General features: G+C 42.3%; 1 protein-coding gene across 3 annotated transcripts in view; it reads right to left on the reverse strand.

Annotated features, from left to right (window-relative positions):
- The window catches only part of LOC132824974 (proline-rich protein 5-like), a 128,063-nt gene that overhangs the window by 24,464 nt on the left and 84,379 nt on the right, over positions 1–19,220 (reverse strand). The gene's annotated exons all lie outside the window — the stretch shown is intronic.

Here is a 19,220-nt window from a genome sequence, read left to right on the forward strand (position 1 = left end):
AGAGTCATAGAGATGTACAACAGGGAAACAGACCCTTTGGTCCAACCTGTCCATGCTGACCAGATATCCCAACCCAATCTAGTCCCACCTGCCAGCACGCAGCCGATATCCCTCCAAACCCTTTTTATTCATACACCCATCCAAATGCCTTTTGAATGCTGCAAATGTACCAGCCTCCACCACTTCCTCTGGCAGCTCATTCCATACGTATACCACCCTCTGTGTGAAAAATTTGCCCCTGAGGTCTCTTTTATATCTTTCCCCTCTCAACCTAAACCTATGCCTTCTAGTTCTGGACCCACCCATCCCAGGGAAAAGATTTTGTCCAATTATCCTATCCATGCCCCTCATGATTTTATAAACCTCTATAAGGTCATCCCTCAGCCTCCGACGCTCCAGGAAAAACAGCCTCAGCCTATTCAACCTCTCCCTATAGCTTAAATCCTCCAACCCTGGCAATATCCTTGTACATCTTTTCTGAATCCTTTCAAGTTTCACAACATCCTTCTGATAGGAAGGTGACCAGAATTGCATGCAATATTCCAACAGTGGTCTAACCAATGTCCTGTACAGCTGCCACATGACCTCCCAACTCCTGTAGTCAATACACTGACCAATAAAGGAAAGCATACCAAACGCCGCCTTCACTGTCCTATCTACCTGCGATTCCACTTTCAAGGAGCTATGAACCTGCACTCCAAGGTCTCTTTGTTCAGCAACACTTTACCTCAGAAAAGTACAAACAGCCATATTATTATTCTACTACTCGCCTTTTCAGTTGAATTATAAATTTACAGCACTTGCGCTAAAATACATAAGGAAATATCAAAGTACTTGCACAACAGTGGTTGGCTTCCTCATTGCTAGCCTGGAAAATGAAGATTTATATGCTGCGCTGCAGTCTGTTAGATGGTGCTGGATAGCTGAAAATCAACTTTCCTATTGCCAAAGTGCTCAGGAAGGAATGATCTTTAAAGCTGGAAGAAATGTTTGATGGAAGTGCCCTTTTTAACAAAAAAGAAGAGATGAGCAATCCAAAGAGTGGCTCCAACTTTGGAATGGGTGCGTCTATTGACCCACAGTCAGTGGTGAAAATGTGGTTGAGAAATCCAAAATCTAGGATTTCTTCCAACACTGTATGAGCTTTAATTCACAGTGTGCCTTTTCATCAGAAGGATCCCTGCCTAAATGCCAGCCTGTCTGAAAGGCATGGTTCCATCAGGTGGGGACTGTGCAAACTGGGTACAGATATCATTGAGCTAGAGGTTCTGTTTCTTAAAGGGGGAAGGATAGGTGATTGGGGCTTCTAGTTGAGTGGGGGGAGCTGAAACCAGTGATGTCCACAGGACCAGATGAGAAGCAGTCAGAGCAAAACTTAAGCAGAGGCTTAATTGTTAATGAAGGGGTCCACATAGCAAGAAAGGATCATTGATTAACCCATCAATGAAGGACAACATAGCAACACAAACCCCTTGGATCTCAAAACAAATGCAAAGCAACAAGAGTGTACCAGTGAATGAACACGGAGTACAGAAGCCATTATATAAATGCTGTCTTGGAAAGACATCAAATGTTTACAAAAATGTTATGGAATTTTAAGTCAAATATTAGTTATGAAGTCAACAAGAAGAATGAATTGGGAATGAACTGTCACCTTGTATTACTGTACACCGAAACCTTAACACACTCTGGTCAATAACGTTTGACAATAAATATATTCAGAAAGCATGAATGACACTGAAGCATTTTAAACGATACTCTTCTCCATTCTCTTCTTGGGCAGTAGATCTAAACATTTGTCCACACATATGAACAGATACAAGAACAGCTTCTTCCCTGCTGTTATAAAACTTTTGAATGGACTTCTCCAATATTAATGTTGACCTCTCTCCCTGCACCTTCTCAGCAGCTATAACACTCTCTCCTACACTCTATTCTGTTACCCTGAGGCACTGTATAGTATGATCTGCCTGGAAGGCAGACAAAGCAACACTTTTCACTGTTCTTCGTGATAGCAACAAATCAAATCAAAACATTTTATAACACGCATACAATAGCCCACACTGCAGTAAAATCTATTTGGATGGAAAATTCAGCAAAATCTTACTGACCGTTTCCCTGTATTTGAATGCAAGTATACGCTAAAATGTTTGACAGAATTTTGAGGAGGTTTCAATGCCTTTAAATTTTCATATCCATCAATATTTCCTCATAATAAATATAAATTAGTTAAAATGTAGACATCTTTTAAAGTCAAATTTAGTAAGAATTTTAAAACAGTAACTATTGGGGAAAGTGATTACGTTTGAAAAGTTTCATTCATTATTTATAATAAAGTGTACATAATTGAGCTCCTTCATAGTATTATAATTATTTTATAAACAAACTTTAGATGAGGGAGAAGGGGGAGAGAGAGAGGGTTGGCGAGGGGGGTGGGGGGGCGAGGGAGAAAGAGCGGGGGGGCAGGAGAGGCTGTCCTGACAGCATCAACTTCAAATTAAGCCTGGAGCTATTCACATGTGGAGGCAGTCATTTGGATGGCCATTTTTGCATATATGCTAATCAGCCCCTTAAGAACAGACTTCTGTTCCGTGATCTACAAATAAAATTAAAAATAGTCATTACCCCTGATAATGGGGCAAAAATGCATCATAGGGGAGGGGGATAAAATTATGCAATTTTCAAGATAATATCACACAGTGTCTTTGCCCTGACGATTTAGGAGGTGAAGATGGTGATAAATGGTACTGAAATATGGGTCATCCTCCAGTACACCACTAACAATGTCTCTAAATAGTAAGTATGGTGCAGCTTTCTGATGACAGGAGGGATCATTTATCATTTATATAAAGTCACCATAGTCCTGCTAGATCAAAGGGCTGCTCTCTCATGAGATGGAGGTTTACCCTGAGGGTCACCACGCTTCAGGCAAGGGGGAAGTCTGAGAAGGAGAATCCTTCATGATAACCTCAGCCAGTGTAGGAATTGAACCCACGCTGTTAACAGCATTCCACACTAAAACCACATGTCCAACCAGCTGAGCCTACCAACACAGCACATTACATCAGAGGCCACCACCGAGTGAGAACAAAACACGCTGGAAATTACTGCATGTAGGGCTGCATCTGTGGGGAGAGACACCAAGCTAACATCTCGAATTTAGATGACTCCTTCTCGGAGCTTGGGAAGAGCAGTTACCATACCACACTGTGATGCATCCAGATAGGTCCTTTTCTATGGTGCATCTATAAAAATTGCTCAGAGTCCTTATGGACATGCCAAATTTGCTTAGCCTCCTGAGGAAGTAGAGATGTTGTTGTGCTTTCTTGACCGTGGCTGGACCAGGACATATTGTTGGTGATCATCACTCCCAGGAACTTGACGATCTCGAATACCTCTGCCTCAGCAGCATTGATACACACAGGAGCATGCCCTCCATTCTGCTTCTTGAAGTCAATGAGATGCTCCTCCATTTTGTTGATGTTGGTCGAGAGATGGTGTACAGACAACAATGTCATTAAGCAATCTTTTTCTTGTATTCTTGCTGTTTGGTATTCAACCTACGAGAGTGGCATCATCAGCAGACTGATAAATGGAGTTGGGATGGAATTTGGCCACACAATCATGAGTGCCTACATAGTACAAAGGGGGCTAAGTACACAGCCTAGCAGGGCACCGGTGTTGAGGATCATGGTGTCATTTATTCTTATGGATTGCAGTCTATGGGTAAGGAAATCAAGGATCCAGTTGGTGGGTTGGGGGGGGTGGGGGGGGTGGGCGGTAGCAGAGACCTAGGTTTCACATTTGAGATGAGTTTGTTTGGAATTATGAAGGCAGAATTCTAGTCAATAACTAGGAGGATGATGTAGGTATCCTTATTATTCAGATGTTCCAAGGATGAGTGTAGAGCTAGGGAGATGGCGTCTGTTGTGGACCAGTTGTACTGGTAGGCCAATTGCAAACGATCAAAGCAATTTGATAGGCTGGAATTAATATGAGCCATTATTAACCACTTGAAGCACTTCGTAATTACGGAGGTAAGGTGGTGGTCATTGAGGCACACTACATGATTTTTCTTTGGCATCAGGATGATGGTGGTCTTCTTGAAGCAGGTGGGGACTTCAGGTCGGAATACGGTGAGGTTAAAGATATCTGTGAAAACTCCCGCCAGCAGAGACGCAAAAGATCTGACTGCATGGCCGGGGATTCCATCTGGGTCAGTCGCTTTGCACGAGCTCACTCTCAGGATTCATCATGCACTTACAGTAAATAATAATTAGGATGGGGAAGCTGGAAGGCAGACAGGGAAGAGGCTTCAGCTACAGCAGCAGGACGAAAGCGGCTGCAACTGCTGTGTGTTGGCCTCTTTCCCGTCTACACTGAGCAGCTGACAGCTCAGCTGGGCTCTGACCCAATTTCCACACTCGCTCCAACTCAGCTTAAAAATGTCAATGGGAATTTCCTGCTGAGATGAAGGAAGACAAGCTCAGGCAAGCAAGAACAAGCCTCACATTGATCAAAGCTATTAATAACTAATAAGGGTCTGCCAGCATTTTAAAGGTGACCTTAACCAATGTTTGCTTCTCCACAACTTGAGACTTTTATTCCATTTTCAACAAAAAGAACAAACACCTGCAACAAGAGCAAAGATTTTCATTCGTGCTTCAATCTCTCCCGCTTGGGATACTAGACGATTAAAAGATAAGGAGGCACAGTAAATTCTCTCACGTGAACATGCTGCTCCAACTCACTTGTCCAATTCTATTGCTTGTTTTAGTCAGAGATAAGAGGAGCAAAACATTTATCAAAAACAGAGGAAATCAGCAGCTCACAGAATTCAAACACAAAATGATAGTTTTAGTTGAGACCAAACTGTACCAGTATTTCTGTCAGAGCTTCTACGGCTTAAAGAACCCTGAAGTTTGGATCAGCTGATTAAATGGAAAAATAGAAATGTGTGCTGTACACCCCCAACTCATACGGATGCTGATTGTTATCTAGACTTACACGAAGAATGACCACTTGGATAGAAAGGTATGAAGTTTAGGAATTCACTTTAAATTCCTCTGTGGGGCTGAGTAAGTTCCCAGTGACTTACAGTGACATATTACGCATTTTACTCCACCTAATGAATTCCAAATGGCTGAGAGCAGGATTAAGCAGTGAATGGATGGATATGTGACTGAAAATAGGCTAGCAAACAAAAGGTTTAAATTATGCAACTTTTGCACAGTTGGTGCATATAAATTCAGTCGAACATTCAAACATCAATTCAAAGACCACAGAGACCGTATTAATACCAACCAAGGTCAAATTCAACCTTTGACTCCAGAAAAGAATTATTTTAAAACCTGATTTCCAATCCCACCTTCTGAGTGTGCGAAAGTGATCGGAGTTTGGAATGTTCAACCTAGAGGTACATATTTTCCAAACATCCTGGAATTGTTAAATTGCATCCATCTGAAGTATTTTCTGTTTAGGTTTTCTGGCCTCAGCAGTCTGCACAATACACTGATTGCCTGTCAAGCAGGAAAGACAGCAGTAATCCTCTTAACCCCCTGATACATCAAGTCGGGGAAGAAAATCAAATCAAGACCTATCAACTGGACACTAGCTTCGGGTCTGTTCAGTGCGATAGATCAGTCACCTAACTTCTTCAGTTCAATTGGGGCATATCTGTAAGACCGGGCCAAAAAGAAAAAATATTAACTTTCAAAAGAAAGTGCAACAACCTCCTTTAAGTATAATTAGTAGTTACATAAAACAGGACAGGGAATAAAAATGTGATATCTCTGAGAGAAATCCAAAGGCTCAGCTATAATTCTCATTTCCGCGGAAAACAAATGGATGCTTTATTTTGCAGCTACCTCTTTGGTCAACATCCCCTTCACCTGCCATCCCCATCCCTTCACCCGCCACCTCCCCCAGCACTCTGAATCAGTGTCTACCCCTAGAGGATGGAAGTAAGGCCCAATGCTTTAACACTTTGGTTTGGATGTGACTCATCTCATTTTCTTGGACTCAGCCAGTAACATTTTAATTTGGAGTAAAAAAAATCTTGCAATTATGCAGCAACTGTCATGAAGTCAACCCAAAACATTTTAGATCCAATTGTATCCTTTTGAAGAGTAGTCCCTTATGTCATGCAGTAAATGCAAGCAGCCAGTTTGCACACTGTCCTACAAACAGTAATATGATAGTGACCAAAGAATCTAACATGGGTACTTACAAACACATGAATTGGTAACAGAAGTGAATCATTTGCCTCTATAAGCCTGTGCTGCTATTCAATTAAATCAGGGTCGATCTACAGTTCGCACTGCCAGCCAATCCCGATAACAATGGATTTCCCTGCCAATGAGAATCTACCTACACCTCCATCCTAAAAATTATTCTATGGCCTTCACCTTCACCATTTTCTGAGGCAGAGTGTTCAAAAATCGCACAACTCAGGGGGAAGAAGAAACCTTCATCTCTGCTCTAAAAGGGTGACTCCTAATGTTGAAACAGAGGGTTAAGGTTAGAGAGCATGGTTAGGAGATGGGCAGGAAACTCAATGTGCATTAATCCCTAGTTTTGGTTCATCTACAAGTGTAAACATCCTTTCCACATTCACCTGGTCAATACCATTCAGGATCTTGGTACATTTAATCAAAATCAGCCCTCACCCTTCCAAACTCCACTAAGAACAAGCCCAGCCTGTGCCATTTTTCTTCAAAACATCTAACTGATTCAGGTATCAACCTGGTAAATCTCCTGTGAATCACCTCCAATGTCTTGACATTAGTCCTTAAGTAAGGAGACCAAAACAGTGCAGAGTATGAGAAAGTTAACAATCACACAACACCAGGTCATTGCCCAACAGGTTTATTTGGAAACATTAGCTTTTGGAGCACAGCTCCTTCATCAGGTAAGCTACCTGTTGGGACTTTAACCTGGTGTTGTGTGATTTTTAACTTTGTCCACCCAGTCCAACACCAGCTCCTCCAAATCAGAGAATGAGAGGCAGTCTCACCAAGCACAACATCCTTACTTTAATATTCAATACCCCTCATAATAAAGAACTAGCCTTCACAATCACTTGCTGTACACTTGCACTAGAGTATATAGATCCCACTGCATCTCAGAATTTTGAAGTCACTCTCAGTCTAGACAATACCTTGCTTGTTTATTCTTCCTATCAAAGAGCTTGACATTTGTCCCACATTATACTGCTTACTCATGTCACCTATCATGTTGCCATCTGCACACACTTCTGCACCTATCCTTAAATCATCTGCAAATTTAGCCACATGCCTTCAATCTCCTCATTTAAATCAGTGATATAAATCATAACAAACTGAAGGTTCAGCACAGATCCCTGCAAAATTCCACTTGTCACATTTTGCCAATCAGACAAAAACCAAGTAGCTCACACTGTTTCCTGCCAGCCAATCTCCTAAACCAAGCTAGCATGTTACCCCTTACACGTTGAACTGCTACTTTGCACAATAAGATTCAATGTGGAGCCTTGTCAAATCCATTCTGGAAATCCAAGTACAGAACATAAAGGGCAGCCCCTTATCAACAGAGTATGAATGATTTTATTTTCTCTTGTATTTTATAGCAATACAATAAAATACAGTGAAAAGTTGTCAATTGTCGCCATGATTTGGGGCAATTTCAAATAATTTAAGAATAAAGGGGAAAAAAAGAAAGATATAGCTTAGGGTGGTGCATGTATGGAATGAGCTGCCAGAGGACGTGGTGGAGGCTGGTACAATTACAATATTTTTGATTAGATTAGATTACTTACAGTAGAAACAGGCCCTTAAAAGACATCTGGATAGGTATATAAATAGGAAGGGTTTAGGGAGATATGATCCAAGTGCTGGCAAATGGGACTAGATTAGGTTGGGATATCTGATCGGCCTGATGAGTTGGACCGAAGTGTCTGTTTCCGTGCTGTACATCTCTATGACTCTATGATCAGTGCTGAACCAGCTCATTGCCATTACCAACGCCTGTGCTGCCAACTTTACCTCCACTGCTTTCATCGCGGTACACACTGGACCCAACCAATAAAGTTGCCGATGTTGAGGTGCTCTGGGTTGATACCCCTCTGCTACTGCCTGAAAAACCTATGTCAGTGTAGAATCTCTCGCTGCCCATCTGCCACCACCTCACGGACGCCAACGCCAAACCCAACCAATGACCAAGTACCGATCCTCAGGCGCCACCTTTCACTGGTGGGCCTACCTTGCCACCATCAGCCTTCACTGAGCTCAGGCTCTGGAGCCCTCCTCTGCCGACATCTTGTTTGTAAGTGTTACTTTTAAAGGATTCAAATCAATTTGTTAAACAGAATTTCTCTTTCACAAAACTGGAAGAAACATTCAATCCTACTGTGGTCACCACTACCTTGAGCTGTCTTCACTCTGAAGTCGTTCATCAATCCTCTTACATTACACAATGCCGAAATCTTGTGTAGATGTTCAGTTCCAGAATATGCTGATTTAAAACTCAGAGACAGATTCTGAACGAGGCCTCGCATCTACAATCAGCGTCTGATCTGAGATGTCACCTCTTGTATCTCTGCCTGATTGAAGTTCACTGGTTAGGTAGACACTGATAAAACCTTGAATTATCTCGGGGCAGTGACTTGAAACAGATTCTGAATTTGCATCTTAATCAATTGAAACTTGTGGGGTGGGAAAGGGGTCTGAGAGATAAAAAGGAGCGGTGGGGGGGGGGGGGGGGGGAAGGTTGCTGGGAAGGCGATAGCAGATGCAGGCAGGGGTGATAGTGATAGGTCAGAAGGGAAGGTAGAGTGGATAGGAGGGAAGGAAGATGGACAGGTAGGAAAGTCAAGAGGTGGTACCGAGTTGGAGGGTGCATCTGGCATGAGGTGGGGGATGGAGAGATGAGGAAACTAGAGAAGTTGATGTTGGTGCCATGCAGTTGAAGGGCCCCAAGGCGGAAAATGAGACCTCATCGTCCTCCCCACATTCCTGTCAAAGGACATATACCAGAAACGTTGACTCTCCTGCTCCTTGGACGCTACCTGATCTGCTGTGCTTTTCCAGCCACACCCAATTCAAATCTGACTCTCCAGCATCTGCATTCCTCGCTTTCTCAATACTCAGGACCCATTCTTAAGCATGCTGCAGTCATAGGTCCACAATAGTTTTCAGATCATATTTATTCACTTTAATATGAACTATCGATACGGTATTGTGAGGATAACTGAGATGTGGCTTCAAGTGGACAGGGCCTGGGAAATGAATATTCAAGGCTACACATGCTATCATTAGGACAGACTGACTGGCAGAGGGGGTGGGGTGACCATGTTGGTAAGGGATGCTATTCAGTCCCTTGCACAGGGGGACCGAGAGTCAGGGGATGCAGTGTCAGTTTGGATAGAGCTGAGAAAATCTAAAGGATACAAAAACCCTCTTGGGAGTTATCTACAGGTCCCCAAACAGAAGTCTGGACGTCGGATGTAAGTTGAATCAGGAGCTGAAATTGGCCTGTCGCAAAGATGTTACTACAGTTGTTATGGGGGATTTCAACATGCAGGTAGACTGGGAGAATCAGGATGGTATTAGACCTCAAGAAGGAGACTTTGTGGAGTGCCTCCGAGATGGATTCTTAGAACAGCTGGTGCTGGAGCCTATCAGGGAGAAGGCAATTCTGGATCTGTGGTATTGTGCAATGAACCAGAAGTGGTCAGGGACCTCGAAGTGAAGGAGCCATTTGGAAGTAGTGAGCATTATACAATAAGCTTCAATCTGCAATTAGAGAGGAAGAGGGTACAATCGGAAGTGACAATATTTCTGTTGGATAATGCGAACTATGGAGCTATGAAGGAGGAACTGGCCAAAGTTCAATGGTGCAATACCTTAGCAGAGATGACAGTGGAGGAACAATGGTGGATATTTCTATGTATAATGCAGAAGACGCAGGATCAGTTCATTCCAAAAAGGAAGAAAGATCCTAGGAGGAGCCATGGGTGGCCGTGGCTGAGGAGGGAAGTTAAGGAACATATAAAGTTAAAAGAGAAAAAGTATAACAAAGCAAAGATAAGTGGGAAACCGGAGGACTGGGAAGCTTTTAAAGAACAACAGGGGATTACTAAGAAGGAAATATGCAGAGAAAAAATGAGGTACGAAGGTAAACTGGCCAAAAATATAAAGGAGGATAGTAAAAGCTTTTTTCGGTATGTGAAAGGCAAAAAAAAAATGGGCCCTTTAAGACAGAAACAGGGGAATATATTACAGGGAACAAAGAAATGGCAGAAGAATTGATTTGGTACTTCAGATCTGTGTTCACTGGGGAAGACACAAGCAATCTCCCTGAGGTAACAGTGGCTGAAGGACCTGAACTGAAGGGAATTTATATTTGCCAGGAATTGGTGTTGGAGAGACTGTTAGGTTTGAAGGTTGATAAGTCCCTGGGGCCTGATGGTCTACATCCCAGGGTACTAAAGGAGGTGGCTCGAGAAATCGTGGATGCGTTGGTGATTATTTTCCAGAGTTCGATAGATTCGGGATCAGTTCCTGCGGATTGGAGGGTGGCTAATGTTGTACCACTTTTTCAGAGAGGTGGAAGAGAGAAAGCAGGAAATTATAGACCAGTTAGTCTGACCTCAGTGGTGGGAAAGATGCTGGAGTCTATTATAAAGGATGAAATTACGACACATCTGGATAGTAGTAACAGGATAGGACAGAGTCAGCATGGATTTATGAAGGGGAAATCATGCTTGACTAATCTTCTGGAATTTTTTTGAGGATGTAACTCTGAAGATGGACAAAGGAGATCCAGTAGATGTAGTGTACCTGGACTTTCAGAAAGCTTTTGATAAAGTCCCACATAGGAAGTTAGTGAGCAAAATTAGGGTGCATGGTATTGGGGGCAAAGTACTAACTTGGATTGAAAGTTGGTTGGCTGACAGGAAACAAAGAGTAGTGATAAACAGCTCCATTTCGGAATGGCAGGCAGTGACCAGTGGGGTACCGCAGGGATCAGTGCTGGGACTGCAGCTTTTTACAATATATATTAATGATATAGAAGATGGTATGAGTAATAACATTAGCAAATTTGCTGATGATACTAAGCTGGGTGGCAGGGTGAAATGTGAGGAGGATGTTAGGAGATTACAGGGTGACCTGGACAGGTTAGGTAAGCGGACAGATGCATGGCAGATGCAGTTTAATGTGGATAAACGTATGGTTATCCACTTTGGTGGCAAGAACAGGAAGGCAGCTTATTACCTAAATGGAATCAATTTAGGTAAAGGGGCAGTACAAAGAGATCTGGGTGTTCTTGTACACCAGTCAATGAAGATAAGCATGCAGGTACAGCAGGTAGGGAAGAAGGCCAACAGCATGCTGGCCTTCATAACAAGAGGGATTGAATGTAGAAGCAAAGAGGTTCTTCTGCAGCTGTGCAGGGCCCTGGTGAGACCACACCTGGAGTACTGTGTGCAGTTCTGGTCTCCAAATTTGAGGAAAGACATTCTGGCTATTGAGGGAGTATAGCGTAGGTTCATGAGGTCAATTCCTGGAATGGCGGGACTACCTTATGCTGAAAGACTGGAGTGACTGGGCTTGTATACCCTTGAGTTTAGAAGACTGAGAGGGGATCTGATTGAGATATACAAGATTATTAAAGGTTTGGACACTCTGGCAGCAGCAAACATGTTTCCGCTGATGGGCGAGTGCCAAACCAGAGGACACAGCTTAAAAATACGGCGTAGACCATTTAGGACAGAGATGAGGAGAAACTTCTTCACCCAGAGAGTGGTGGCTGTGTGGAATGCTCTGCCCCAGAGGGCAGTGGAGGCCCAGTCTCTGGATTCATTTAAGAAAGGGTTGGATCGAGCTCTCAAGGATAGTGGGATCAAGGGTTATGGAGATAAGGCAGGAACAGGATACTGATTAAGGATGATCAGCCATGATCATATTGAATGGTGGAGCAGGCTCGAAGGGCAGAATGGCCTACTCCTGCACCTATTGTCTATCAATTCATTTCCATAAACAGAAGTTGCTCAGCTCTGAGGAAGGGTCACCAGACCCAAAACGTTAACTCTGATTTCTCTGCACAGATGCTGCCAGATCTGCTGAGCTTTTTCAGCAACTTCTGATTTTGTTTCTGTTTTACAGTATCCACAGTTCTTTTGGTTTTTATCAATCTATGTACTTTGTTTTGAATGATACATGCATACACATAGAGAGCCTTTAGGACTTTTTTTTGCTATCTTTGCAGCATCTAATCTTGACTATCAATACATTGTTAGGCTTATCCTCTGTTCTTTCCTATCATTCCCCAAACTTCATTTTCCACAACACTATTTCATTCTCCTGCCTCAAAGCTATCTCTGGATTGGTTACATTTGCCCACACTTGATCCCTCATTTTCCTGGTCTTGTTTATTTTAGTCCTCTTTACTTCCCTAGTTATGTGGCTCATAAGAACACCAATCCAAGCCTGGTTCAGGCGGAGACCATGGCAATGATGTAGATCCTATTTTCCTCAGTATTGGTGCCAACTCTATGAGCAGACACCCAATTCTCCCACACCAGTCTTTCAACTACAAACTCACTGCTCTCATCTTAACATCTGCCAATATGCAGGTGATTCTGGTAGCAATCCAAGAATTATAACCTCTGAGGTTCTGCTTTCTAACTTAGCCTGAAACCTATAGTAGTACCTTGACAGCACCTCTTTCCTATATCTACCAATGTTTTTGGTACCAACTGGGACCATAACCACTTGATCCTAAAATTCCCACTTTAAGTTCTTCTCCAGAACAGATATTCGACACTCTGTCAATGTGCAGCCATTTGGACACTCTCTGCTGCAGAGAACAGTGTCAATGCTTTCACTGTACTGTTTCCCACTACATCTACATTCCTTCGTGCACCCTGCTCTGGACTATTTTGATGGCGGTAGTGGAGAAGAGGTAAACATCAAATCTCTGCTCTTCCAAAGAGGTGCCACATCATCTTTCATGTCCAGGGAACAATCATTTGCCCTGTCCAATCAGACAATGACACCATTCTAGTTTCTTCAAAATTCATGGGACGTACATGGACAGGAACAAAATCTGGACACTGGGCCCTTTAAGCCTGGTCCTCCATTTGGTAAGGTCATTTTGGATTTGTGTGGGTGTTGGATTCCACATTCAGATCAACCTCTCCCCCATCCCCCCACCCCCTGCCCACCATCACCAAACTAAACTTTGATTCTTGTTAGATAAGGAATCAATCCAAAATAGTTAGTCACCTACCTCCACTACCCAGTTTCAAAGTCACACACAAACCTCAAAAATTGTCACCAACCCCTCCTGTTTTATTTGACAACACTATTGCCTCCTTTTTCTGGACTCACCATTCAAGACACAGAAAGCAGCTCAGGTCAAAGCGTGGAATGTTTTCAAGAAGGAGGTGGATAGTTTTAGATCAGAGGGCTAAAGGGATCAAAGTGCATGGGGAGAAAGTGGGAACTGGATACGGAGTTGGATGATCAGCCATGATCATACTGAGTGGCAGGCAATGCTCAAAGGGCTGAATAGCCTACTTCTGTACCTATTTTCTATGCTTCTATGAAACAATTTCCAGAATCCTATGTACTCGTATCAAGTCACCCTGTCTTTTATTCTCCAATAAGCAAAGACCACCTTTGTCTAATCTTTCGTTGTAAAGTCAATGTCGCATTCCAGTTATCAATTCAGTCAACTTCCTCTGAACTGCCTCCAATGCACGGACATCCTTCCTTAAATAAAGGAGATTAAAGCAGCACACAGAATTCGAGAAGACTTCAGTATGGTCCTTCTAGATGATGTCTTGAATTTGATAATTGCTGCCGAGCTATTTCACTTTGATCACAATGAGGGTTTTAAATCTCTACCTTGGTTTTTCAGCTAAGCACAAAACCATACACTCTGTGGAGGTGTGAACTTTATAATACATGTAGTGAAGGCCATCACAAACTGAACATAAAAGTCTAAACCTGGAAAACTGAATAAACATTCAGTGGGCTAAAGAGTATCTTTAGAGATAACATATATTGTATAAGTTATTGATATCTCTGTCTATTCCAATTGACATGATATGGATTACCAACATTTCTAGTTTTTATTATGTTGATACATGCCATAATAATTACTGAAAGTTACAAAGTGAGGCCTTGCGAGGTAATGATTGAAACAAAAACAAATGCCTTTCCTAGTCATTGTTGGCATGTGGAGACAAAACGATTTCACAGTAATAGGCTTGAACTTAACAGCAGCCCAAATCTATTTAAATTTTAAACAGGTTTGTTAATGTGTTTCAGTTGGACGGATAGAGTAGGAAAGAAAAAGGATGGTCCAAGTAACTATGGAGTAAGGGAACTCTGACACTGGGATGAAGTTTAAGAAAGTGATTTTTAAAGGAGTGCATTTCAACTTCAGAAATATTCATGCACAAGACTACAGTCTAAACCATAGATGGTTGCTGAAATGTAAAAATAACCATCCAAGTGTAAGAGGAACTCAGAAACGCAAGCTCCATGGTTTAAAAAAAAAGTCTTGAGTTTCACTGAAGAACCAGGTGCTCTCACAAAGCTTCCAACTGATGTGGTTTCTGCAGTTGTATGTCTTTACTTAGACTAAACTCAACAAAAATCCATAGGGTTCCTTTAACCAGAAACTCCAGGAGAGATCAAAAGTATTTTAAACCACAATATTAACTCCAGAGCGCTGAACATATTTTCTCAAGATATAGAGGAACCACAGCTCCACCCAAACCCAAATGACCCTTGACTGTATTTAATGCAGGGACGCTGGTCTTCTCGATTGTTAGCTTTCAAGTCAAAAACTCTTCCCGGTGAAAACAAACCACCCACTCAGCAGGGCCTAACACAGCAACAAACGACATATTTCCTATGACCATTCCAGAAACCACAACATCTGAAGCAATTACTTGATATAGTCTTCATGAAGAAACTTCTCTCAACATCAGTCCAAGCTACATTTTTGAAAAAAAAGAAGTGTAAGTCAAAGAGCTGAATGGAGCAAATTGGCTATTGACCTATAATTAGGTTGGAATATCTAGTCGGCATGGAAGAGATGGACCAAAGGGTCTTCTCCATGTTGTACATCTCTATGACTCTATGACCACATTGATAAATGTGAAATGTGATATGGGTCCAATTGGTTTAGTTCCACCTTGAATAGGGCAAAGACAGCTCTTCTGTAATTGCTTGAGATTCTCCCTGCCATCAAACTGATACAGCTGTGTAACAAATTAATAATACACAGTTCATTTTACAACTACAGGAGGTCATTTCATAGCCAATGTATTAGGTGCAGTTATTGCTTTGATGTAGAACTTGCAGGATTCAATTTCCAACATAGCATTCGCTCACAAACAGCAAATGAGATAATGATCTGATTATCTATTTTATTGAAGTTGGTTGGGAACTAACTATTGGGACAGTCACCTAAAAAGTTCCTCTGTTGTTCTTCAAATGTCCTGAATGAACTTTAAATGGATGAGCAAGTCTTGCTCATATGGAGTGAAATAATCAGCAGCAAGCAACGTCTGTAACCTATGAACAAGCACTAAAATAAAATGCAATTACTTTCAGCCACAAGCTTTCAATTAAGATTTTACTCCCTCTCTACAGCTGCATCCCATGTCACTCCTCCCCAGTCACTGAGTAGTGAACATGGAATCATTTTAATGACATTTCAGCACATCACTGCCACAATGATGCTTTCATACCAGCCAAAAAATGGTTTGGAAATTAGTCATAAGTTTAAAAAGCTAAACAGGAAAACCTTAGTATTCATCACTTCAGTTTCTCTTTATTCACCAGTCTGGTCACATATAAGGTGTCCAATAAGGGAACTATTGATCAATCCAGGCATCACCAGTCCACCTGATGGTGGTGGAAGTGAGAGCTGGGACAGATACATTTGCCTTTGCGCTGTTCTCTTTTGGTCACACACATTCTGTGGCTGGCAAATCGGAAGTCAACGTTGTTCAACCTTCAACTAAAATGCAGCTACTGGATTGGCTGAGTTTACATCCATCATGACAGGGTTGTCACGATTGGGATAAAAAGTCTGAATGCTTCTATAAATGTGGAGAGGTGGGCTTGAACTCCAACAGCAACCCAAAACTTATTTAAAATTTAACCATATTTAAATTAAGAAAATGATCATAAAGTTAGAGATAGATTTTGAACCTAGCTGTAGGTAGAGGCCCCAAACACATCTAACGTGTTAAAATTAACAGGTTGGGACTTACACTACCAAAGGTGGTGGGACTTTCAACAACCTTTGATAGGGAGCATGAACTCATGGTGGTGCTGGGAAAGCACAGCAGTTCAGGCAGCAGCTGAGGAGCAGTAAAATCGACATTTCGGGCAAAAGCCTTGATGAAGGGCTTTTGCCCGAAATGTCGATTTTCCTGCTTCTCGGATGCTGCCTGACCTGCTGTGCTTTTCCAGCAACACTCTAATCTAGACTCTGGTTTCCAACATCTGCAGTCATTGTTTTTACCTAGCATGAACTGATGGACAGATTCACATTATTGTGGGTAATTTGAGGAGTAGGGACTCTCTCAAAACTGCTGTGTGGTCATTTACATTAGCCTTGTGATAGCTACACAACCAGTCACTTACTACTTTGAACCTTCCTCTCTGAAACTCAGGATGGCTGCACATCTCAGATACTCAGTCCTTTTCAAGTAAACCATATACAACACATTAAAGATTAAATGAAAAGCACAGCATATTCAAGGTTCCATTTGTATTTCTGCAATTGTGAACACAATAACTATTCATGTGCATCACTTGCAAAGTCAGCAGTATTTTTCCAATGGGAATCATGTTTTCACAGCTGCCTCATACCACACGGCCTGGCAGGAAAAAACAACTGTGTGGTAACAAGTCAAAGGTGAACTCTTGTGCCTTATGCCCACGCTGCACTGATGCTCTATGTCCAATATAGGACATAAGCAATTAGTAAGGCAAACGGTATATTACGTTCATCGCGAGAGGATTTGAGTTCAGAAGTAGGAATGTCTTATTGCAGTTAGACATGATCTTGGGTGAGATCAGACCTGTAATATTGCACACAGCTTTGATCTCCTAAGAACAGATATACGTGCCACAGAGGGAGTGCAGTGGAGATTCATTACGCTGAAACCAGGGATGGCAGGACTGACCTCTGGAGGAGAGATTGGTTTGCCCAGATCCGTACTCACTAGAGTTTAGGAGAATGAAACAGGACCTGATTGAAACATAAAATTCTAACCAAGATAGAAAGGCCAGATACAGAGAGGATGCCCCCGATGCTGCAGAGTCGAGACACGGGGAAACAATCTGAGGATGTGGGGTAGGTTATTTAGAACTCAGTCACTTCGCTCTCACTTTCCACAAATGGTATCCTTCCTTCCTTTCCACAAAGTAATTACGCTGACAGCTCTCTGCTTGTTCTCTCTCAAAACTGGAATTAAGAGTCTAATGATGAGCATCAACCCATTGCTGACTGTTGGAAAAACCCACCTGGTTCACCAATGCACTTTAAAGAAGGAAACTGCTAGCCTTACTTGGTCTGGCCTACATGTGACTCCACACCAACAACAATATGGTTGACTCTTAACTGCCTTCTGGGCAATTAGGGATGGGCATTTAAATGCTGGTACAGTCAGCAATACTTTCATCCCATGAATTAATTTAAATAAAACAACGAAGGTATTACCCAACTTGGATAGAGAGTGAGATTTGTTGGGTAGTGACAGTGACCCTCCAGTGACTAGGACCTTGTTGGTCATTTCCAGTGTGTGCCCTGCTGGTTCACTGGAAAGGAGGCTTTATTCCAGATGCAGGTGTCAGCAGTGACTTGTTACAACAGTCTGTGCATCCTGACACACTGGAGCTCAGGGACGATAGAAGATTGATTGTTTGCCTGCGGACTGCATTGTGGGATCATGCTTCTTCCTAGGTGGTTCTTGATGGCCTTCCCATCCATCCTGAGGAGGGCAATATGGCTGGTGCTGCTGCTGGACTGGTTATTGGCGATGGCACGGCCTCAGTAGCAGTGAAAGCTGAAGCTGTCTGTCATACTGAATTCTGGCAGCAGAGGAGTACAGCCAAAGTAAGTGAAGTACTGGACAGATCAAGTGTTTTCCAAGAAATTAACAATCATCTGTCATGCAGTGATTGCACTCTCCGACTGACGTGCTTTGAACAGCAGCGTCTCACCTGGCTAGTGCTGGGGACCCTCAACATAACTGGCCAAAGCCTTCACAGCTAGTCAGTTTCACTGGAGGAACGCTTACTGCTATGTACCTGTCTCCGTGATCCAGATGAAGCACAATTACAGTGTGGAAACTGTGTGCTTTGAAAGAAGAAGGACTTCATCATTGAAAAGCCTCCGAGTTAACTTTTTAAATCACTTCAATTCGCTTTCCATCCCAGACCTATAAGGTTTCTTCCATTCGGACCCCACAGCAAAGAAGAGGAGAAGTAAGCAGAATGATGCTGCGATCTCAATCAGCTAGCTTTTTCAGCTCTTTCCCATCCTGCACTCACTGGAACCTGTCTCCTTTTACCGGAGATAATTCGACCCGTGTCTGAAACAGAGAAACGTACTTTTCCTTGGACCAGAACAAAATATTTCCAGCAATACGAGGTCTATATTAAGTTAGAACTTTTACGTTATCCTATACGCACAGTCATAGAGTCATAGAGATATACACAGCACGGAAACAGAGCCTTCAGTCCAACTCATCCATGCTGACCAGATATGCCAACCCAATCTAGTCTCACCTGCCTGCACCTGGCCCATATCCCTCCAAACCCTTCCTATTTATATGTCCTGCACTCCAAGGTCTCTTTGTTCAGCAACACTCCCTAGACCTCACCATTATTCTTTATGCTTGTATTTAAATCTTGTTTGTACTTTGCACAATAGCATGTTGACCGACATTAGTTCACATACAAATTATTAACCCAAAGCACCTCATGATTTCAAGGGAACATGTTCATTCTGCTCTCTCACTCTACACAGTTTCAAATAATGTTAACCAAGTCAATATTGAACCAAAGTCATTTTTCTATCAATTCTTACTATGTACATAAACTGCCATAAAACAAGGTACTGACAGAGACATTCAACCCATATATAAAAAAAATGCCAACAACTGAAACCTCAATTTCATACCCAGTAAGGAAACAACTTTCTTG

This window comes from Hemiscyllium ocellatum, chromosome 19 (genome assembly GCF_020745735.1).
Source record: "Hemiscyllium ocellatum isolate sHemOce1 chromosome 19, sHemOce1.pat.X.cur, whole genome shotgun sequence".
Taxonomy (NCBI): domain Eukaryota; kingdom Metazoa; phylum Chordata; class Chondrichthyes; order Orectolobiformes; family Hemiscylliidae; genus Hemiscyllium; species Hemiscyllium ocellatum.